Source organism: Talpa occidentalis, unplaced genomic scaffold, assembly GCF_014898055.3.
Source record: "Talpa occidentalis isolate TD23 unplaced genomic scaffold, MPIMG_talOcc4v2.1 talOcc4.12, whole genome shotgun sequence".
NCBI lineage: Eukaryota > Metazoa > Chordata > Mammalia > Eulipotyphla > Talpidae > Talpa > Talpa occidentalis.
Window position 1 is genome coordinate 7,448,874 of NW_023601212.1, and position 23,864 is coordinate 7,472,737.

General features: G+C 52.1%; 1 protein-coding gene across 1 annotated transcript in view; it reads right to left on the reverse strand.

Moving 5' to 3' along the window:
• The window catches only part of GNG7 (G protein subunit gamma 7), a 134,499-nt gene extending 116,897 nt beyond the window's left edge, over positions 1 to 17,602 (reverse strand). The window contains exon 1 of the mRNA XM_037505021.2: positions 17,561 to 17,602. The gene's annotated coding sequence lies outside the window, so the exon portion shown is untranslated. The remainder of the gene's footprint in view (positions 1 to 17,560) is intronic.
• Positions 17,603 to 23,864: the final 6,262 nt, after the last annotated feature.

Below are 23,864 nucleotides of genomic sequence, written 5' to 3' on the forward strand. Positions count from 1 at the left end.
GCCCCATCTGTGAAGATTTATAACATCAATGTGCTCTATACCAATATTAGCTATGACATCGATGATGACATGAAAGTGATTACTGCAGTTGTGGTCACACTCTGTCCGGTCCCCACCCAGGTACAGTCGTCTGCACCATCTCAGTTTCCAGGACCATCATGGGGTGACTCCTAGTCCATCCTGCCCACGAGGAAACAGAAACAGAAAGGTTTGATGCTCTAAACCACACAGGAAAAGTCATCCTGTGGTTGGTCAGGAATCCCAAGCCTAAAGACTGACTTCTGTCAGTGCTTTCTATATTCCAGAAGGTTCCATAACTCCCACTCTCCCCTCTTATATATCTTATTCTCAATCCCTCTTCCTCAACTGGGCAGAACTGTCAATACCTCCACATCTTCCCCTTACTTACTGTTCTCTCTCAGGGACCCAGGAGCTCACTCCTTCCTTCTGAACCTAAGTTACAGGCATGGTTGGTTAAGACCCAGGGCTGGCAGGACGGAAACCAAAGGCGTGACCTGCTCCGCAATCCCAGGCCTGGAGGAATTCGTGTCCTTGTGCCAGACTCACCAGGACACGATGAGAACGTGTCTGAGGTCACTCCACCAGGTCTGGCCTAAGGCAGAGGGAGGGCAGGAGCTTGCAGGGAGAAAAATCGGGGCTGCCGCCCGTGGCCCATTAGGACTGTCAGTGATCTTATGCCCTAGGATGTGGCCACTTGGATAGTTAGGTTTTGGGTAAAATACATATAACAAAATTTATAACTTTAACCATTTGAAAGTATAAATTTAATGGGATTAAGTATATTAATAGAGTTTGTGCAGCCATGAGCACTATCTCATTTTCAACACCTCATCCCCATCAGCTACCCCCAACCCCTCCCAGCCCCTGGCACGATGAACCCACCTTCTGTCTGTGGTTGGGCCTGTCCTGGATGTTTCTCGTCAGGGACTATTACCGTGTGGCCTTGGGTGTCTGGCTTCTCTCCCTGAGCATCGTGTGTCCAGGGTCCTCCCCCTGCGGTCATGAGTGTCAGAGCTGCCCCCTTTTCGTGGCCAGCGTGTTCCTAATGCGGGGGGGACTTGTCTGTACCCCTCGTCTGTGATGGGCACTTGGGCTGTCTCCACCTTTGGCTGTTGTGAGTGTGCTGTTGCTCCCTGCATGCATGGGTACCCCCTTTCTCTTGGGCAGACACCTGGGGTGGCATTGCCCAGTCATATGTAAACTCCGTGTTGCACCTCTGAAGACCTCTGGGCTGCTTCCAGGTGCCCCACCAATGAGGTGCTACCTCCCCAGTCGCTTGCTTTTGCCTGTCTGTCGCAGTCGAGCCGTCCTGTGAGTGTAGAGGGGCGTCTCCCTGCCCTTCGGTTTGCGTTGCCCTGGCGGTCAGCGAGCCGAGCACCTTCTACACTACAGTTGTCACCACAGTTCTACACTACAGAAGTCACACTACAGTTGTGACTTCAAGGTGCTGGTCACCCAGGATGGTGGCCCAGAGCTCTTGGCCATGGGCCAGGTGCGTACGGGCTGGGCTTGCATAATCTGTCTCAGTTATTATCTTGTGTAATCACCTAGGTTTGTGTAATGACTCTCCACGCAGTCCGCACAGCAACGAAGTCAGCTAACGACACCTTTCTCAGAACATGCCCTGTTGTTAAGCGACAATAGTTCTCAGTACTGGGCCTGCGTGCTCGATTTCGCTGCCTGGAGGGAGGGAGGTGGTTCCGTCAAGAGGTCAAAAAGCCCACAAAGCACACGGCAGCGGCCTTGTGTGGTGGAAGAGACCGCAAGTGGCAGCGCTCAGGCTGGGGCCGCTCCTGATTCCAGCTCCCTGTTCTAAGCCTCAGTTTCCTTATTCTGACCCTCATGGGGGGCAGCCCAGGACACTGCTTTGGGGTCAGTGCAGCCCCGGGAGGGAGTCGTCATATGACTGAAGTAAATTTACTGCAAGAGCAGAGTGACAGGAAATTACAGGAACCTTGTCCCGGGGCAGGAGGAGGGGGCAGGGGGAAGAGACACGGCTGTCACCCTGGGGGAGGGCAGATGTGGGCACAGCCTTATAACACATTCCAGTACACTCAGATTTGACCCTTTGCAGAACCTCCATAAAAAAATACAGCTGAAGTGACTAGAACAGAACATTGGTCCAAGAAGGAGCGCGGTGAGGCGCCCGTGCCGCGGGCTCGGCCGGGATCACGGCGGGCCTGTGAGCTGGGAAAGTCCACTGGCTCTTTCTGGTCCAGCGTAGCCCATGAGCAGGAGGGACCCCGTGTTACGGATGTAAAACAAGATGAGAAGCTGGGGCGATGCAGAATTTATCTGTGATGTAGCTCCCCAAACCATCTGTACGGTTTCCCAGTCACCACAAACGAGTAGCTTTAAACCACCCACATTTATCATCTCACAGCCCTGGAGGTCAGGAGTCCAACACAACCTCCCGGGACTAAATCCGGCAGGGCAGGCGCCTCCCAGGCTCCAGGGTCATCTCCTGCATCTAGAGGCACCGCCTCCCGGTCCCAGCTCCGTCCTCGCAGCCAGCAGTGTCGTCGTGAGGACCCTGGGCCCAGGGAATTCAGGGTGTTCCCCATCTCAGGGGCCTCACTTCCACCTGCAAAGTCCCTTTACCCAGGAGGTGACAGGTCCACACATCCTGGGATCGTCACTGTGTCTGCCATAGTTTGCTCCTGTCTATTCCACGCTTCCATACTGATATCTGAGCAAAAAGCCCGTTTTTCTTCACATTTGATCCCTGCCGGCTCCTATACATATTCTGTCTGGTCTTCTCAACTGCCATAGAGGCAAGAGCCTCTTTTGCAGATAAAATGACAAACCAACAAAAACAGATGCTGAGGCTAAAGACAAGGGTGCAAAGTCCCATGGCAAGTGCAGAGCGCAGGGGCCTGGGGTCAGGCAGGCCTGAAGGCAGGCGGCTGGGAGCCACAGCGGAGTGTGTCCAAGCAGGGAGTGGAGCCAAGGGGCGCGGGAAGTGAGACCCAGGGCTGGGAGGGAGAAAATGAACAGACCAGAGAGGAGGCTGCCTGGGTGCAGAGGGCAGGTGCAGGGTCACTCACACAGAAACAAGGGCGGTGGGAGCTGACGAATGGGCTTAGCCAGAGGAGCTCCATCCTCCCAAAGCCCCCAAGGGCTGACCTGACAGAGAAGCAGCAAATGGACAAAAATCCCAGCAGGCAGAGAAGCACAAACAATCTATAGGTTTAAAAATAGATGCCGGTGCCAAGACACACTGATAGGTACCTGCCTGGGAGAAGGAAAACATCCATCCACACCAGATCCTGCATGTGTTCACTGCAGCGCAAGTCAGAGGCCCACAGGTGGCAACAGCCCACATGTCCATCGAGGGAAGAATGGACAGAGAAAACGCGAGAGTCGCACAATGGACGACTGTTCCGCCATAAGAGATGGACCAACAACGCGGATGGCCCTCGAAACACGGCGCTCACCGAGAGAACCAGACACAAAGCTCCCCGGGGAGGCAAATTAAAGCCACAGGAGTAGGTGGTGGTGCCAGGCAGGGGCGAGTGTGTAATGGGGACAGGGTTCCAGCTAGGGAAGATGGGAAAGTCCTGGAGAGGAGGCTGGGGCAGCTGCACAGCAGTGTGAGTGCTGGTTTTAAGGGAGCTGAACTGTGCTTAGACGCGGCCTTGACGCCTCAGTCCCCGATTGCCGACACGCTCCAGTTCCTGCCGGGATTTGCTGTATGCAACGTGGTTGGAATGGATCTGGCGCAGAACTGTGACATCCCAAACTTGGCTGAAAATCTTGAAGATACTGAAAAGGACTTGGATGCCAAGAAGAAACCCTCTAGCTCATGAGGACGGCTCCAGCACTGCCTTCTGAGCGCACTTGGGGGCCGCCCTGAAGGCTCTGAGCCAAATGCTCTTGTTTTAACCTCCTCTCCGTGATTTCCTTTGTTCCTGTGTCACTGCACGCAGGGTCCACAAGTTCAGAATAGCTCTGCCTTTTGGGGTACCCTCCCCTCTTCCCAGCCTCCTTCCTGCCACATGCGAGACTCTCAGACTGGGGCTCTGGTGCAGGATTAGTGAACTTGACCTTTATTCCCTTATTCTTTAGGATTTCCATTACATTTTTTCAAAAGGAAAATTGAGCTTTTGTATAGCTGATCAGATATAAATAACGCTGATTTCACAGGTTAGCGATTATCAATATAATGGTATCTAAACATTTGGTACTAAATTATGTTATTTCAGAGTAATTAAAATCTAGAAGCCAGTCTCTGGTGAATTACCCCACTCATTTTATACCGTTGTCAGGCACCTCCCTTGTTGCTAATCTAACCAATAAGTCAATTTGCTTTTCATTAATTGAGAAACTATTCTTAGAACCCCATCAGGAACTGGGGAATTAAAATACATGTACAATTATGATCTTTGTCCTCAGCTAAATTCACGTTTAATTCAGTATGCACGTTTTTTCTTAATGATGGATTTGATCCAATTCTTTTCTCTCAAAAGAACCATGCTTTCTTTAAGGTCTACAGGTGCATTTGACATTAAATGATGGATAAATGACAGGTTGCTATAAAGGAAAATCTTATGCCTTCTCACATTGAAAAGTGCACTTACATAATAATTTTATAGTGATTCTCATAAGAATGAGAATAAAATCAGCCTCACAGGAAGAATTTCTGCTTCTCTCTACAATTTATGCTTTGGGGTTTTTTCCTGCAGAAATTACGCTTGGCAATTTATCAAATGTCTAATCAGTCCATTCTTTCTTAATTAAAAATAAGTTTGAAGACACCACTTTTTTCATGAGTCAAGATACAAAAGTGATTCAGAATAAATGGCCTCTTCCACCCCTCTCCTCCCAGCTCCTAGTTCCCCTTCCTGGAGGCAGATACTGTCAACATTTTCCTGCGTACTTTTGAGAAAGAATCTGTGCCTAAATAAACACACATGTGCATGGGGTTTTTACATAAATGAAAAAAATAATTATGGTGATATTTTATGTTGTGTGCATTACCTTACACAGAAATAAAACCCAGAACAGGTTTGGATGTAGGGAGGCAAGTGGGATGTTGACACTGCACAGAACAGAGACAAGGGGGTGGCAGACAATGTGTGTGCTCTGTCCACTGTGACTACCTTGAGCCACAGGCCCCATGCCCTGGGCAGAGGCAGATCTGGACACCCAGCCCCCGGCAACATCCCACCTTCCTTTGCTGAGTAAAAAGATGCCCAGAGAAAGGGTCTCCAAGCAACAAAGAGTTCCTTTCATGGTCCCAGCGCGGCTGGGAGGGACTCAACCACCCAGTTTCACTTTCAAGGACATGTTAGCACATCCCTCAGAAAACAGCCTGCTTCCCAGCAAGCCTTCGCTTTCTCCAGACACGCCATGGATGTCCACACAGACAAATCCCCAGGGGTGTCACCCTCGGAGGCAGTGAGCACCACTGCTGTCAGTGCTTTCAGGCTGCCCAAGGCCTGCGTCGTAACTCTGTCCCCCAATCTAAAGTTGCCCGCTTTGTTAAAACGTGGCACCCATGCAAAGTTGTGGGCACTTGGGAGGCTTATGCCCAGCAGCAGGCCCCACCCAAGCTCCTCACATAAATATGGATTTGGGTCAGAGAGCCCACGAGTCACCAATTGGGAAGGAGCTGGTGCTCCCAGAGAGCCTTTCGTGTCTGCTGCCAGGCTTTGCAGGATGATGAGCTTCCAACTCCCCAAACCCTGCCTGGGCCAGGTGGTCAAAAGCAATGTCAGAGTGATGTCACTGGGTGTGGGGGACCCCTGGTGGGGTGTGACACAGAGGGCTTCCACCTCTGTGTCCTGTCCTGAAACCTAAAACCCCAGTGTGATCATGACAACCCCCCAGATAAGCCCAAATACAAAATTCCTGACCTGTGCCCCCTCACTGAGGTATAGGGACAAGAAAAGTGGGAACCCAGGCCTCCCCGGTGGCGCAGCGGTTGAGCGCTGGGCTGCGAAAGCGGCCTTTGGGGTGCCGGTTCGATCCCCGGCTGCTCCCCGGCCACCGGAGGAGGATCCCACATGGTGCGCAGACCTCTCCTGCCGCCCGCTGCTCCCCTCAGCAGTGTACTTTGGTCCTTCTGCCTGCTCTGCTCCCTGATCTGGCTCTGGTGAATTCTCTCACCCTCCCGCGCTTCTGACTGTACCCAGTACATGTACAAACAAACAAACAAACAAATAAATAAATAGAAATACATGCCTCTTAAAAAAAAAAAAGAAAAGAAAAGTGGGAACCCAGAGCCCTGAGGGGCTCAGGAGATGTGAGGACTGAATGTCACGTGGGATCCTGCATGAGGTCTTGGGGCAGAAAAGGTACCTGAGGGCGGAATCAGTGAAATCCCAAAAAAGTGTGGCATTTGGTCAAAGGCCACGCACCACAGTGGTAGCTCGGGTGTGGCCAGGGCCTCTGGGAACACAAATGTTAACCCTGGGGAGTGGGAGGGGTGCACCACCGGGCGAGGGGGTCTCTACACTGCCTCTGCAACTTTCCTGTACATCTAAACTTAGTCCAAAACCCAAAATTAATTTTTAAAAATCACCCAGGTCCAGGAACTCAGGCCACCCCTTTTCCTTAGGATGACAGCATGGGTCATGCCAAGTTTAACGGAGAAATGAGCACGGATGCTGCCGCAGCCTACACCCCATTTCACAGCGCGGGAGGCAGGAAAGAGCAGAGAGGGCACTCTGCCCGGTTGCAGAAGCGAGGCAGAGCGAAGACTGGAACCCTTGCCCCTGTCCTGCTGCGGCCCAAACCTCAGGACACGTGTCAGAGACGGGTGAACAGCGCTGGACGCGACTTTGTTTTCTCTAGCCAGACAGAGCACCTGGACCACTCACTGACAGGTGGCCAGGGAGAGACAGAGATGGAGGCAGGAACAGAGAAAGGAAAGAGACAGACATGTCCATCTATTTTTTAAATAATAAGGAAGCCCAGTCCACCCACAAAGCCCTGCCAGCAGTTCCTTCCCATCACCCCCTGCTGCTGACCATCATGGGTTCAAGTTGAAAGCAGCCGCACGTCTCATAAGTAGCAATCTGAAAACAAAACTTTCCATTTCTCATCCCTGCCTTAGAGAAAAACCAGCATGCGAAGAGCCTTGCCAGCTCTCAGAGGAGAGAGGCGTCTCTAACTCAGAGATCCACTCAGCTCCAAAGGATTCCCTTGGCCTCTCACTCTCCTGCCTGCAGACCCCGCCCTGGGACACGTCCCTGGCAAACGGGACTAGGAGCGTCATTCTAGCCCCATCTCCTGACGTGAAAGCCATTCTGCTGAATGACCACCACGCTACTGAGCCTGTTTATTTACTGAATGTCCCTTTTCTGGCTCAGAGTCGGAAAGCTGAGAGCACAAGATATTTACAGTTTGATGTTTGTATGTCTTCAAGCAAATGATAATGAACACTACTATAAATCTGAAATGCGATCTATGTTTGCGCTCTTAGGTGCTGTGTTACATCAAACCTGAGAGACCACTGCTTCTGAAATGCACTGATGCATCCCGACCCTGTAGAGGAGAATCAGTCTCAGCGCCGACGGGGAACAACCAGCCTTGACACTTGTTTCCAAATTACCGACGCTGTCCTAAGAAGGCTACAGAGACATAAGCTCCTAACAAGACAGAATTAGAGGCAACTTCTCTGAAGTTCACTATCATTTGCTCTCCCAACACTGCTGTCTACATGAGACGATAAAGCTAAAACATGAAATCCCCAGTTCAAGTCCCAACATTGCCCAAAACTTGTGAACTGCTGGGCCTCTTTGTCTTATCTGTAACTCGTGCAAGCAGAACGACAGGGATTGACAAACTACCCCCGTAGAAGGCAGATAACCAGTTATTTCAGGCTTTGCAACCGACAAGCAACAGAAAGGGACCACCACAGACCTCTCGGCCAAGGAGCCCCCCAGCCGTGCCCACGGCTCTGGCCAGTAAAGCTCCCTTTCTGGGCACTGAGATTTTATTTCTCTGTCATTTTCATGTGTCACAACAGGCTAGGTTTCTTTGGATATTTTTTCTCTGTCTGAAAATGTAAGAGCCCTGGAGTTATGTAAAAACAGGAAGGGCTGGGAAGGCATGGTGTGGGCCCCTGGACTGGCCCTTTCAAAACCAACTTTGTAAAATACTTTTCGAAATGCTCTGATTTCTTCATTTACATTTTTACTGGTTGGCTCAGCTCTGCCAGGAAAAATGCAGGTGACCTAGTCTTGACCTAAACTCTGCATTGTGGAAAAGCACCTATCTTCCCTTTATTTAGTCAAGGATGAATCTTGCAGCCCACATTTTAACAAGACAAAAAATTGTCTTTTAGAATCTCTTACGCATATTTTATTGAGGGTCCCTCATCAATACTTAAAATAAGTCAGCAGTTCTAAAATGATCAACATCATGTCAAATGCTGACTACACTCACAACCCGACTATTTGCTCCTAATTTCTCCTGCCTCTCCCCAGGCTTGTGATGTCTGGTACGGCAAGAGCTGGCCACGTGTGGCGTCAAGCACTTGAAAGTCAGCTCCTTCTAACACAGACATAAAAAAAAAAAAAGCACACCCGGCCTCCCGGTGGCGCAGCGGTTGAGCGCTGGGTTGCGAAGCTGCCTGCGGACTTTGCGGCGCCGGTTCGATCCCCGGCTGCTCCCCGGCCACTGGAGGAGGGTCCCACATGGCGCGCAGACCTCTCCTGCAGCCCGCTGCTCCCCTCAGCAGTGTACTTCGGTCCTTCTGCCTGCTCTGCTCCCCGCTCTGGCTCTGGTGAATTCTCTCACCCTCCCGCGCTTCTGACTGTACCCAATGCATGTACAAAAAAACAAACAAATGAATACATAAATAAATAAATAAAAATACATGCCTCTCTTAAAAAAAAAAAAAAAAAAAAAAAAAAAAAAAAAAAAAAAAAAAAGCACACCCTGCAGATGCCATGCAGAGAAGAGAATGTAAAATAGTGAGAGCTATTCTTTAAGCCTAATGCTTTCTTTACATTGATCACATGTTGAAATGATAGTATTTTGGATTAAATGGGTTAAGTAAAATGTATCATTAAAATAAGGTTTTGCACCTTCCTGGTGGCAGCAGACCTCTCCTGTCTTACCCGCTGCTCCCCTCAGCAGTGTATTTCAGTAGATCTACCTATTCTGCTCCCCACTCTGTCTCTGGTGAATCCTCTCACACATCTGGCACATCTGGCCTGCACCCCAGCTCTTGTATGCATAAATAAATAAATCTTAAAAATAAAATAAGGTTTCACCTGTTTTGCTTTCTTGAACGTGGCTAGTTCAGCATTTGAAATCACACATGAGGCCCCCATGTTTCATTAGGCAGGGCTGTTTGGGGGTGGAGAACATGGGGAAGCAATTCACATAAAACTGCAGCTTATGGAGTTACATCTTTGCCAACAAGATGCAGTACTTATCACTTTACCTATAAAAACAAACCCATGGGAGGGATGAATAGGTGGAACATGAGGATTTTTAGGGCAGTGAGTCTCCATAACACTCTAACGGTGGAAACGTGTCGTTGTACATCTGTTCACATCCACAACTTATACACAACAATGAGAGTGACCCCTAATGTCAACCACTGACTTCGGGAGATCATTATCTGTAAACAGCAGGGCATGATCTCTAGCAATCGTGGCTAGGACTGGGGAGTATGGACAATGTGGGAGGCTGTACGTGTGGGAAGCAGAGGGCATATGGGAAATTTCTGTATCTTCCTCTCAATTTTGCTATGAACTGAAAACTGCTCTAAAAAAGAAAATCTATTTTAAAAACCCAAACATATCTTTTCACTTTAATGTAATCATAGAATCATAAAATCTTATTAAGAATAATTCAACCCAATGGTTCCCAAGTAGGGGTGCTTCTGCCCCTCAGGAGCCACTGGGCAATGTCTGGAGACTTGTAGTTATCCAAGACTGGGAGTGCTCCTGGCCCCAAGTGGGGTGGGGACCATAGGTGCTGCTCAGTCCCGCGAATGCCCAGGACAGCTCCCAAAGAGAGTGACCCACCCCAGTGCCAAACGCCATCATGTTAATAACAAAAACATTCACTATTTACAGAGAACTCCAGAATTCCCACTGCATCCTTCCAGAGAGCCTCATTTGATGGACACATCCTGGAAGGTGGACAAGGCGGTGTTCCTGCCCCATCTTACAATGAGGAATAATCAAGAGATGCTTCAGGGCCACGCCGTAAACTGTGACTTCTAGCACACCTCTGTCCTTGGTGATCAAAAAAACTTTCCCCAGTCTGCACTCACAGGACCCCAGCTGGGCACAGAATTCTCCATTTTTGATAAGACAATGTTGACAACTGGAGACCATGGAGAGGAAGTCAGGCACTTAGCAGTGGAGATCACACAGCTTCAAAAAGGCTAGATCTCACCCCAAAAGGGACTGCTTCATAGTTGATGCGGGATGCATTGCACCCCTGAAAAGTTAGGTCTGCATCCTAACCCTGGCACCAGGGAGCAGACCTCATTAGGAAACAGAGTCTGCAGGCTGTGATTATTTAAGATGGGGTCACACTGAACAAGGGGGGCTTCCCACCATGACTAGTGTCCTGAGAAGAAGGAAATGTGGACACAGAGAGGTGACCCAGATTCTCTTCTTGGTTAAACTCTACTCAGGCTCCCCAAGTCTGGGCCTTGGCTCTCGGACTTCCATGTTCTCTGCATTGCGCAATTTTAGCAAGAATCATGCTAAATTGGTTGAGAGAGAATCCCTCACTCCCCTGGTCCACACTGGGTCACTCCTAATAACTCATCACCCCCAATTCCCGCAACAGGGAACTTATTAAATGGATTTTGCCAGAATCCCCACCCTCTACCCAGACTCCTGACATTTCCCTTACCAATTTTTCATCTACAGGCCCCTACCCCACTCCTTGGCTGTAAATCCCCACTGATACAGGCTGTACTCCAAGTTGTATGGGTTCTCGAGTGTTGGGGCTACAATCCCAGGAAGACTGGGGGCCCCCAGAAGCTGGAATAGTCAGGAAAGATCACTCCTGGAGCCTCCAGGGGGAGCAAGCTCTTTCAACACCTTGACTTTGGACTTCTAGCCCAGAGTATGAGATAAACGCCTGTTGTTTCAAGTGCCCCTGTCTGTGGGGCCCTGGAAGTCACACAGTCAGGCATGGGGATGACGGGCCAGCCCTCCCAGGCCCTCCCAGCCTGCTCCAGTTCGAGTCTGCAAGGACTCTGTATTTTAACCTGGCTGGAATCCTCTTTCTTTGAATCTGCCTGACTTTTTTGTCCATCAAATTAGGAAGGCAGGGCAGGGATCCGGGCCTTGCAACAAAGGACAAAGGATTTGATGAGCAGGAGCTGTCAAGGAGCTGAGGCGGCAGGCAGATTACAAATGAATTTGCACCCAGATTCACCTGGGGGCCCAGCGCCTCCTCATCTCAGCACACAGTGGGAAACACACGTGTACACGCCTGTTCCCACGCCCACACACATGCGCGTGCACACAGGCACGTACGGTTATGAAAAGAAGGCTCCCAACTAACTGACATGCACCAAAGATGGGGCTCCTATTTTATCGCCTCCTCTCAGCTTTCAGAAACCCCCTCAAAGGTAGCAATTTCTGCAAATCTGTCTCCCTCTGCCCTTGGCACGGAGACATGGGAGGCCGTCTTGGGCACTCTGGAGTATGGAGCAGCACTCCTGGCCCACCCACTCACTGCCAGGAGTGCCCCCTAGTTATGACATCCACAGAGGGCCCCTCTGCGCCCTGGGAACCTAGTGACTGCCACACACAGGCAGCCCATGACAACGTGGCTGCACAGGAGAATGAATGAATGACTTTCTACCCATTCCTTAAGGCTCTGTTCAAATGTTTTCAGAGGCCCTGAGGTTGGGATACCTCTCTTCACCTAGTAACCCCATCACCCGGCCCAATGTCAGACACTTAACTCGTGTAGATAAACATCCCTATAATGAATATCTTGAAATATCTTGGCGTTTGAGGATAAAATTCCCTCCCTCCTCTCCTTCACTGGGTTGATATTCAAGCCCACAAGGGCTTCCTGGAATGGGTGACAACATTTTTGCCAGAACCTACATATGGGGGCAGGGGTGGAAAGGGGGAGTCTTGTTGCTGATGCTATTGCTTTTTGTGGGGAATAACACGTAACTAGCTCAATAGTTTTCTCTTTGAAGAAGAGCTCTGCTTTAGTCTAAAACATCTGTTCCATCACAGCCTGATATAGTGCAATAGTTCCAACCAGGGACAAGTCTGGAGATGTCTAGGGACATCTGTGGCTGTCAGGACAGGGGGTGTTTCTGCATGGGGAGGGTGGGGGCCATGGATACTACTCAGCACCCCCACAGGACAGCCCCCACAGAGAGTAACCAGACCGATGTTGGCAGTGCCCAGGGGGCCGGACCCTGGACAATAGGGCACGGGAGACCCGGCCCCACCTCTGGACTCACAGGTGGGCCATCCCCCCTGCATGTCCCTAGCAAACTTCTCCATGCAAAGCTGCTCTCTGACCTCCTTACTACCTCCTAGGCACAGGGGTGACCCCACCTCTCTACCCTCAGAAACACTTCTTATTGTCACCGCCTCTGGGGAGCTCAGGGAATACACATGCCTAGGATCCCCCCATCGCCACCACCCCAGGAACCCCGACTCAGAGAGCTGCGCTCACTCGCACACAAGTGTCTCATTCACGTGGCACTCCCGGCTCCTGGCACGAATTCCGAAGCTTAAAATAGGCACACAGGGAGCCTTTGTTGGGGAGAGGAAGGAAGGAAGGAAGAAGGAAGGTTTCAAAGGAGACAGCGAGCTGTGCTGCCCAAGGAAGGGTGAGGGGCGGGACATGCGGGTGGGGCAGATCTCTGAAGTCAGAGTGGTGAAGGTCACTGGGGAAGGTAAAGAGGGGCTGGCCCCCTCCCCTCGAGATGCCACTAGGAAGGCCACGTGAGGAATTCTGATTTTGTTGAGCAGGTGATCAGGGGTGAAGGTAGCAGGGAAATGATGTGGATTTGCACTTTAAAGAGCAGACTGTGGTCCTGTGGGGTTAACCTCTGGGGTGGGAGAGCCTGGAGGTTAATCCACCCACCTTAGAGAGAGAGAGAGATGGAGAATTTCAACGGGGAAGAAGTACAGATATGGGGTGTGAGGGGGGATGGAGAGACAAAAAACCCAGAGAGGTGATGACTAACAAACTCCTAAGCTATAGGTCCAAATGCCTAGGATAAAGCCATTTAAATAGCAGCATGGGGCCTCCCCGGTGGCGCAGCGGTTGAGCGCTGGGTTGCGAAGCTGCGCGCGGCCTCTGCGGCGCCGGTTCGATCCCCAGCTGCTCCCCGGCCACCAGAGGAGGGTCCCACATGGTGCGCAGACCTCTCCTGCCGCCCGCTGCTCCCCTCAGCAGTGTACTTCGGTCCTTCTGCCTGCTCTGCTCCCCGCTCTGGCTCTGGTGAATTCTCTCGCCCTCCCGCGCTTCTGACTGTACCCAGTGCATGTATAAACAAAACAAACAAACAAACCAGCAAACAAATAAATAATAAAGCATGCCTCTATAAAAAAAAAAAAAAAAAAAAAAAATAAATAGCAGCATGATTCACAATGGTCAAAAGGTGGCAACAACCCCAGTGGCCATTGACGGGTGAAAAGAAGCACAAAATGTGATCCAGAGTGGAATATTATGTGCCCGTGAAAAGGGGGGTAGCTCTGAAACATGCTAAACATGGGTTGACCTTGGAATCACGATGATCAAAGCCACAAGGCCACACAGTATGTGTACATCACTCACACAAGGCCGCACGGAATGCGAGTCCACTGATGAGAGATGTCCAGGACAGGCACAGCCACAGAGACAGGAAGTTGGTTTGTAGTGCCAGGGCAGGGGAGGTGAAGGGAGATCTTACAGGTGATAGGTGGCTCTAAGATGGGCTTATGGAAACTGCTGCATAACCTGATAAATGTATTTAAAAAGTACCAAAAAAAATAAAAACTCAACTGTTTCAAAACTCAACTGTTTCAATTACTGATATGGAAATTGTATCTCAATTAAAGAAATTAAAAGAAGTAAGACTTTCCCCTTTGCCAGCCTCCCGAGAACTAGTAGCCATTTCTGGAAGAGTCTCAGAGTAGCCCAGCGGCTTGGCAGGACAAGACACTCATCCATACTGGCAGCCGTGCCGAGGGGCAGATGGGAAAGATGAACATGACCCCCAGGGACAAGTCCCATCTTTCAGCAGGTCTCCCAGGAGACACATGCAACGCATTTTCTCTAGACCGTAAAGAGAAAAGAGGCTGCGCAAAAGGACAGCACAGGAGAGAACCAGTAAAAAGTGGGGTCAAGGGCGGAGGTTCCCTGCCATCGCCAAGGTCATCCCACAGGACACCTGGGCACAGACTCCAGCGGGCAATCACCTAATCACTCACTGGCCACCTCTGACAGTTAAGACGCAGGCTGTGGGTACAATGGAAGGAGAGAACAAATCTGTGTCACACAGTCATCAGGCCACTGTCCCAGGACCCATCCTCTTAGAAAGCTCTGGAATGTTCTAAAGTCACAGCGGCCAGACACACCCTTTTGTAAGAAACTACTGAGGCGCTTCTAGAATACTGTGGCCTAGTAAGCAGTTTTAAAAACTATTATTTGTTTCCAGATGCAAATGAGAAAACCTGTCATCACACCTTGGGTGGAAAAAGGAGCCTTCTGTGACAACACAGCGTAGGGAAAACAAAACAAAACAAAGCCTCCATTCAGCCACGGCAAGTCACAATGCCTGCATGTCAGGACAGTTCACAATCCGCTGTCCTTCCCGCAAACAGGAGGAAACAATGGCATCGGTCAAGGGAATGTTTCTAAATAAAGCTTTCATAGGTGACTAAGAAATACCTGTAGACCCCAAGCTTTTGAAGAAGCTCACGCTCTCAGTTCAAACCAAGGAGCTCATGGAAAACTCTCGTCCTCCAAGACCCGCAGCCTACCGAGGCACCCCACGATCCAAATCTGTGCAAGTGTCCCAAACCCACAGAGCCCACCCAGAAAGAAACCAGTATTTCTAAAATTTACTAACAGTGAGTTGATTTTTTATTTAAAATTTTTTCCTCTCAAAATGAAGGCACCAGACGATTTAAAAACAAACCTGAAATCTGCACGGACAAACTTTCCCACAGATGCCAGGTAAGACGTGGTCTTTACAGGAGAAAATAACTTAGCTTTGTCTATAAAAGGGGGTTATAAAATAACTTAGCTTTGTCTATGACCTTGGTGATACTGACCCTCAGGGGGCCCTTGGCCATATCTGGGGACCTCTGTGGTCATCACAACTGGGGATGCTCCTGGCATTGAGTGGGAGGGGCCAGAGGTGCCCCTCAGCACCCCCACAGTGCCCAAAACAGACCTCCACAGAGGACAGCCGCCCCAAGGCAGCAGTGCTGAGGGAGAGCTCTGGTTCCACCACAGGAACGCAAGTTGTAAACTCATATATTTAAAGAGCATGACAATTGTAGCCAATGGTTCCCTTTGGGGGCATAACCGAATGGCTCCCGCGCAATTGACCTCAATCAGAAAGACCCAGCAGCCTTCCCTTGAGAGGATGTCCTTACTCCTTCACAAACCTTCAGAATCTCTAGCCATCAACTTCAAGCAGCAAACTCATCTCCTTGTGCCTTTTCCTCACTTTTTTTTAAAAGATTTATTTATTTATACAAGAACTGGGGTACAGGCCAGAGGTGCGGGAGGGTGAGAGAATTCACCAGAGACAGAGTGGGGAGCAGAACAGGCAGACAACTGAAAACACTGCTGAGGGGAGCAGCGGGCAGACGGGAGGTCTGCTGCGCCATGTGGGTATCTCCTTGGCTGGCCAGGAATCGAACCCGCACTGCAGAGGCTGCACACAGTTTCACAGCACTGTGCTCAACCTGCTGCGCCACCGAGGAGGCCCTCCTCACTTTTTGTAATATGGATTATTTTTTTTGGCAGGCAGATTCTTTCTTAAGGCTTCTGGGACAATTCCTATGTGCACCTCCAAGGCTGAAGAACTGGAGTCAAGCTCCAACCGATTCCTTCCCTCTCCTCCCTGACAACCCAGCAATTCCACCCACCCAATTCCCCACCTCCCAAAAAAAAACCCTTAATTTAGAACATTATCATCAACACTTCACATATGCGTGCCATGTGCAGGAGGGAGAGAGAAGCATACAGCCCCTCATCTCACCCTGTGGCCATGCTGGGAGCCGCCCCCCACTGTGTCAACCATTCCCATTTTACAGAGGAGGAAGCTAAATCTCTAAGAGGTCCTTGGGCCACACAAGCAGCTGGAACAAACTGGAACAGATCTGTGTCCAGAACCCGCCACACCCTATCTCTGGCGGACCCCAGCACCTGAGAGAAGGAGTTTGTAAACCTGACCCCGACATCACTCAGAGACGCCCCCTCCCCAGCTAGGGAGCCACTGCTGCTCAACATCTATCTCGTCCCCCTTCCCTCCAACCCCTAGCAACCCCAGCTCCCAGGAAAAATAAAGTGCCACCCACGCCCCTCAATATCATCATCCCCAAAACTCCTACTTCAGTTCCTTACTCCTGGGCCCAAAAATTCCTGAAAAATTCATCCAGCAACACGTGCCCTTCTGCTTCCCAAGACACCTGCCTTCAAGTCCTGTGTCCCCAAAACAAACTTCTTGACCCTTGGTGAACTCCCATGTCCTCCAGCTCATGGTGCCAAGGGTCTCTTCTCCACAACCCCTCTACACCAAATGATCAGCCCCGGAAAAGTAGGGGACCAACCCCCTCCCAACTGACTTGGAGACACCCTCCCCATTCCCTCTAGCTAAGTGAACCTCCTGTAAAGCCCTTGGGGGCGGGGGTCTCCCACCGTCAATCCCGCCATCACTTGGGCCCCACCTTCTTTCCCATCACCTCACCCTAACTTCCTCCTCCCCAAGCCCCCAAGCACTAACTCTTCCTTTCTCCCCACATGCCTGGAGCCCCTTCAGAAAGGGAACTCCCACGCCATGCCTCAACTTTGTCCTCTCTCAACCCGCTCCCCCGCACCCCCGAGGCCCCCCTCAACCACCTACCAGCCTGGCTGTTCCTCAGCCTCCTCCCCCGCTGACTCTGATCCCCTCCCCAACTAACCCTGCCCGGAACCCCAACCCCGGCTCACCCCTACCTCACCCCTACCGTTAACTCCACTCCCAGCCCCTCCTCGAAGACCTTCACCCTCAGCTCCAGCTCCGCCCCTCCCCGCCGGTCTCCACCCGGCTCCAGTCCGATCCCAACTCCAAGACCAGGCCCCCAGCTCCGGCGCGAACCCCCGGCCGGGCCCCCCTCAGCTCGACCCCCGACCCCAGGCGCCCCTCCAGACGCCCCCACTCCTGCCTCCAGCCCCTCAACTCCAGCCTCCTCCCCGCGAGCCCGACCCCCACCGCCGGCGGATCCCGGCGCCAGCCCCTCCCCAGAGAGCTCGACCCCAACTCGGGCCGCAGCTAAGTCGGCCCTCCCGCCCCGCCACGGCCGCCCGGCCCCCCGGGCCCCGCGCGCCCGAGGAGGGGCGGCGACCCCGGCGACAGCCCCGCGCGCGCCCTTACCAGCGCTCCGGCCGCCGCGGCCGCCTCAGCCCCGCCGCGCAGCCCAACCCGCCGCCGCGCGCGCGAGCGCTCGCTCCCTCCAGGGGGCGGGGCCGGCGCCCGGGGGCGGGCACTGGAGGCCTCGCGCGCCCAATCGCAGGCCCGCGTGGCCGGAGGCCCGGGCCGGGGCGTGGGGCGGGGCAGGCAGCGGGGTAGGCTGCGCGCAGGGGAGCGGGCGGGGCCGCGGGCGGGGCCGGGAGGCGGAGCTCTGAGTGGCAGCACCGCTGGCCACCCGCGAGCCGAGAACGCGCTGGGGGCGGGGTCAGGGCAGTACGCAAATAAGCTCGCGGTCGGGCCCCGGCCGCCCGCGGAGAAGCCGGTGTTTTGACTGCGGGACATCGAGGACGTGCTGGGTGTTTTATGGATTCTGCATCCCTGGCGTGGGCGCGGGTTCGAATTCCGAATCCGAGCTTCAGGGGCTCGTTTTGGGGAAGAAGAATGTCCCCTCCGAATCGATCGCTTGACCTGCAGGACACCAGTAACTGACCCCTCTCACCGAACCCTCTGCGTGAGGTTGGAAGGAGAAATACTATTAGTCCCATTTTACAGAGGTGGAAACTGAATCTCAGAGAGAGGTTAAACAGAGGCTATTTGCCCACGACTGTCTTATGCTTTGCAGGGTCTCTCAATTTCCTAACGTCTAGGCATGAATCTTAAGATGTAGATTCTTAGGTCTTCATCCACAATCCTGCTGCATCTGGACCCTCTGGAATGGGAATTTTCAACAACCCCCCCTAGTGATGCTGAGAAACGTTTGCATTTGTCTCCAAAAGCATTTGTCTCCAAAAGCATCCAGCCGACACAGAGGTATTTCTTAAATAGGAAGGTAGAGTTAATATTCTGAACTTGAGGATCTTTGTGCTGTACTGATATTCTGTAATCTGAGTCACTGGCCTCCCAGCTGCGGGGGCCCCCCACCCCCACCCCCACCCCACCCCAGGGTTCCTGTCATGCTGGAAGGAGTCTCCCTGTTCAGCCCCAGCAGTGCACAGAGACAACCAGGCTCAGGGGGATGACAATTCACTCCCCTGTCTACATCTCCCCACAGGAATTACTGTCTGGACAAGAGTGGCAAATGGTGGCTCCCAAGTTAGATGTGGCACCCAGATTCTTAAAAACTTCTAAACTCACTACCAGCATCTGAAATAAGGATGGTCCACAAAAAGAAATCCAGATTTCCAATTGCCCTTAAAAAGGTCAGTGTTTCTTGTAGCAGTTGGGTGGGCGGCTACACAAGCTTCACTCAAGAGCATCAAGTGGTCCAGAGGCAGAGAGTCAGGGTGGGCTCAGGGTCAGGCAAGTGAGGCTCTTCTCTCCAATCAAAATAAGAAAACTTGCTTCAAGATAAATATTACGTTAAAAAAAATTCCTGCTTCCTTTTAAAAAAAAAAAAAAGATAAGTATTACGTTAATGCAATATTTTATGGATTTAGAATAAATGCAGAAATAATCCAGGGTGAACGAAATGCCAAAATTTAAAGGCCAGATGTGATTCTGCACTGGTGCAAGCCCTCTCTTACTCTCCTGAGCCCTGGCTGCCAGAGCCTGTTTTTATTTAAAATATTGATATTTTATTCATCATGACTCCTTTGTATTAAAAATTGCATGAGACTATTATGTATCTTGATAACTGAGATTTTCAGCACTACCTCTTAAGTTGGTGCATGTGGCTTTGCTCACCCTAATCCTATCCCTGCTTCTACGTTTGCAAATTCAGCTCTAAGTCAAGATTTAGCAGATGGTGGGCCTCCCCTGGTGGCTCAGCATTTGAGTGCTGGGCTGCGAAGCTGCCTGCAGCCTCTGCAGCGCCGGTTCCATCCCCGGCTGCCGGGCGAGGGTCCCACATGGCGCACAGACCTCTCCTGCCATGCCCACTGCTCCCCTCAGCGGTGTACTTCATCAGTCTGCCTGTTCTGTTCCCCGCTCTGGCTCTGGTGAAGTCTCTCACCCTCCCATGCTTCTTATTGTACCCACTGCTTGTATAAATAAATAAATAAACAAACAAACAAACAAACAAATAAATAAATAAATCTTCAAAAATAAATTTAGCAGATGGGGGAAACTGAGGTGCTCCCCATGTAAAAGGGGCTCATAGTGCTTGTTTGCTCCCCTTGATTGGCTACTGTAGGTACAGAGACGTGCTAAATTGTTCCCAGGCCACCTCTGTGTCATCATAAAAATCCGAACTCTTCCAATGGCCCACCAGACTCTGCTTGACCCCTGCTCACCTCTCGATCTCCTAGGTTACCTCCCTGCCTCACTCTACTCCCACAGCTCTGGTGTCCTTTGGATTCTGCCTCAGGGCCTTTGTATGTGCTGACTCCCTGCCTGAGATTGACCTCTTCTCTGCCTTCCAGTGTCAGCTCAGATGTCACATCTCCTGAATCAAATGGGTCTCCCTAAATACACAGACCTCCCCTTGTCAGTTTTGTGATCCGTGTTCCTCTTCTTGGAAGCACTTATCTGAGAGGATGGGATTTAGTTCTTTGTGGGGGGTGCTCTCCCCCAGTGGGTTATGAGCAATGAGAGGGACCTGGTGTTTGTGTCAGTCAAACACCTGTGTGTCCAGTAGCCAGGAGAGAGGGCAGAATCAGGAATACAGTTGGTGCCTATTACATGCTGGGTGACTGAATGGTTGAACAAACAAGTGAAATAGCAATTGAGGGGCCTCCCTGGTGGTGCAAGAAGTTAAGTCTCAGCACTGTGAAGCTATCCGCAGCCTCTGCAGCACGAGTTTGATCCCCCAGCCAGCCAGGGAGCTACCCACATGGCGCAGCAGACCTCTCCTGCCTCACCCGCTGCTCCCCTCAGCAGTGCATTTCAGTCAATCCTCCTGTTCTGTTCCCCACTCTGTCTCTGGTGAATCTTCTCACCCCCAAGCCCCGCACCTCAGGCCTGTACCCCAGCTCTTGTATGATAAATAAATAAAAGAAATTTTTAAAAAATAGCAACTGAATGACTGTGTCTCTGTTTTTGACAGTGTGTTCCTGAAGCAGTCCTTATCTTTTTTCCTGCTGACCCACCTCTCACCACACTGGTCTAGGTGGGTGGGAGGAGGTTCTTCCTGCTCATTTCCCTCTAGGGCCTCCACCCCCTCCCCTCCCCTCCCCTCTCCCCTAAGTATTGCAAGGAAATCATCCAGGTTCACAGGAAGTCCAGGATGGGAAGCAACCTGTGCAGAGTGAATGGAAAAATGGAGGCTGGGGGACACCTTGGCCAAGTCACTCAGACACAGTTCTAGCAGAGCCCAGCTCCAAGTCCCAGACAGACTGTTCCTGACTCCCCTTCCCTCCTCCTGTCCCTGCAATTCACTTCCTACCCACCCCCCTCTACCTCTCTTCCCACCCCTCACCTTGTCCCTTCTACCCCCCATCCTTTACCCCATGCCTCACCCCACCCTTCACCTCCTTATCCCCTTCCCTCAGCTCCTCCTTCCTTATCTTCTTCCCTCATCCCCATCCCTATCCCCGTCCCTATCCCCATCCTTCATTTTCTCACCCCTCACCTCCATCCATCATCACCCCCATCCCTCACCCCATCTCTATCCCTCACCCCCACCTTTGCCTCCCAGTCCTTCCCCTCCCTCTTCCTCTGCAAGCAGCAAGCCCCACTCCAAATAAGGTGCACGGGTGGCTAATGCAGGACCCACTTTTTATTGCAGGAAGACTATAGAGCAAATGCTACACAGATCCCCAGAACAGGGGGGTGGGGGCACCCACATGCGAGGGGGGCTGTCAAGGAGCAGGGGCTGGATCATAGCAAGCATGGCCTGGCTCAGTCCCCAGAAACAAGGGTGCACAGGCAGGATGGCCAGCGCGGGGCAGGTACTAGCCCTCCTCCAGTGCAGAGCCCCTCTCTCCCTGGGGCGGGCAGGGTCTGAGGTGGAAGAGACCTAGAGGCAGGCAGGGCCCCAGGGAGATTGTGCTATCAGGGTTTGTCCCTGAGAAAGGGCTGCAGGTCCCTGCTCAGCCCCACCCTCTCCGGCACCTTCAGGGCCCAGGAACCACCCCTGGGGTGGGGGAGGGGGAACACCAGCTGCTGGTGGGTTCTGGACCCGCCAAGGGGAAGGGGGCTCAGCTGTGTTCAGACAGGATACTACTGGCTTTTATATGGGTGAGTCCATGCACTGGGTGGTGACACCCCACACTCACTCCCACTCTCTCATAGTTTGCCCAGTAAACATTTGTAGAGTGAACAGTCACAGGAACACAGAAAAACAAACACATTGCCAACAAGATGGACATAAACAGTCCCTCCTACCTGCAAATGACAAGACTCACACAGCATCTTTCTCTCAAGCACACACACCCAGAGTTTAGTCCCAGTGTGCAGGTGCACACATGTGCACACACACAGCTTCTTCACATGTGACGCTGGTTGTCACCAGGGAGAGGCCCACATGGCAAGGAGGTAAGTGTGCAGCAAAGACTTTAGTCTTGCTATTACAGGGAACCAACTATTGCCAATGACGAGATGCTCTTGGAAGTGGCTCCTTCCCTGATTGGGCCTTCAGATGAAACCTCAGCCCAACCAGCACTCACAGATGCTGCCTTGTGAGACCCTGAGTACCAGACTCAGCTCAACCACCTCCAGTTGCCTGACCCCAACACTCAGAACTGTGTGTTGTTTCAAGTTGCTGGGCAGCAATGGCCAACTGATAGTGATTAAGCTGAGAGTCGCCTTGCTACAGAGTCAAAGCAGCTTTGTGTCCTCAGTCAGAACAAGTGGCTTACATATGCTCTCCCATAAATCACTTCACTCACTCCCCAAAACACAGGCCCCTCTAGACACATACATGCAGGTGCAAAGGTTTACATCACACATCACAAATACAGTCCCTTGCATTTGTGTGTGTCCTAAGAATTGTGACACTGGGTGATTCTGTCATTGTGCAAACCGCACTGAGTGTAATGACACAAACGGAGATGGCACAGCCGACTGCACACCCAGTACGTGGTACAGCCTATTAGGATCATGGCAGATGCTGTCTGTCCTTGGCCCAAAACTTATTATGTCCACATGACCATATCTGATCCTGTTGGCAGCCCCACTACACACGACCCCATAACATTATAACACATTGACGAGGATGCCCGCCCATGACAATCACATACAGACACACACTTAGACACAAGCTATTTGCTCTTGCATACCACGTTGCACAAATGCACCTTACTGTGGTCACCCCCATCCCTTGCCTAACATCATTTTTATACTGTCCAACAGAGGTCCGGGGGTCCCATGAGTGCAGTTATCTGCACACCCTCACAGAAGCACTTGGAACCTCCCAGTGGCCAATACACTCCGACTCCAGGACACACGCTCTCGCAGATCCAGCTGGTGATCAGCTCAGCTGCCTGCCCCGAGATGGGGCCCAGTGAACCCCTGCCCCAGCACCCAGATTCTCCAGCCCAGGGGTCGGTGTCAAAGGCCCATGCCAATCTCTGTCTCAATGGAAGGGGCAGACCTCTAGGCTGGCTGTGTTTCAGAAGTCCCCCCATCTTTATGCTGGACAGCCCCCAGGTTGTGCTGTGGCCATTGGCCAGTCCCGGGCAAGGAGTGGGATTCCAGGCTGGCGGGGCACTGCTGCAGACCCTGTGGTTATTGCCTGGTGGCCTGAGGCCCATCCCGCAAGGACCCCCCCCCCAAGCTGTGGGGACAGGGCAATGGGGGTGGTCTGGGACCCAGGGTTGGGGGCACAGGCCAGAGGTCATGAGGAATAGAGGAGAGGGAGGCGTGTACGTTCAACATCACGCAGGAGAAGAGAAAAGCTGAGGTCCATGTGCATTTCACCCTCCCTCCCTGGCAAGGTCACAGTGATCCAATGAGGGGGTGCGCAGGTCTGGCTGAGGACATCCAGGGAACAGGGACACAGATGGGGGTCCTCAGGGACACAGGATGGGCAAAGCCCAGGGGACACAGCATCCTCCGGCCAGCCCGGGGCAGCAGCTGCTTCTCTCGCTGGCTCCTCATGTTCCCTTGTGCAGAACGAGGGGCCACTTCCAGCATTCGGCTTCGCGGGTCATGGACAAGAGGAGGGCGGGGGGAGAGGAAGGGGGGAGGAAGGGAGAGGCAGAGTGATGTGGCGGGGCCAGACCTTCTTCGGGCTTGCTGGGGACCCGTTCCCCCAGCAGAGAGGTTGGATAAGAGAAGAGAGGTGGGGAGATGAGGAGGGAAGGGGAGCAGGAGGAAGAGGGGGCAGGGCTGGCAGGAGGAAAAGGGGGAGGAGGGGGAGGAGGGGAGAGGGAGGGGGCGGAGGAGGGGA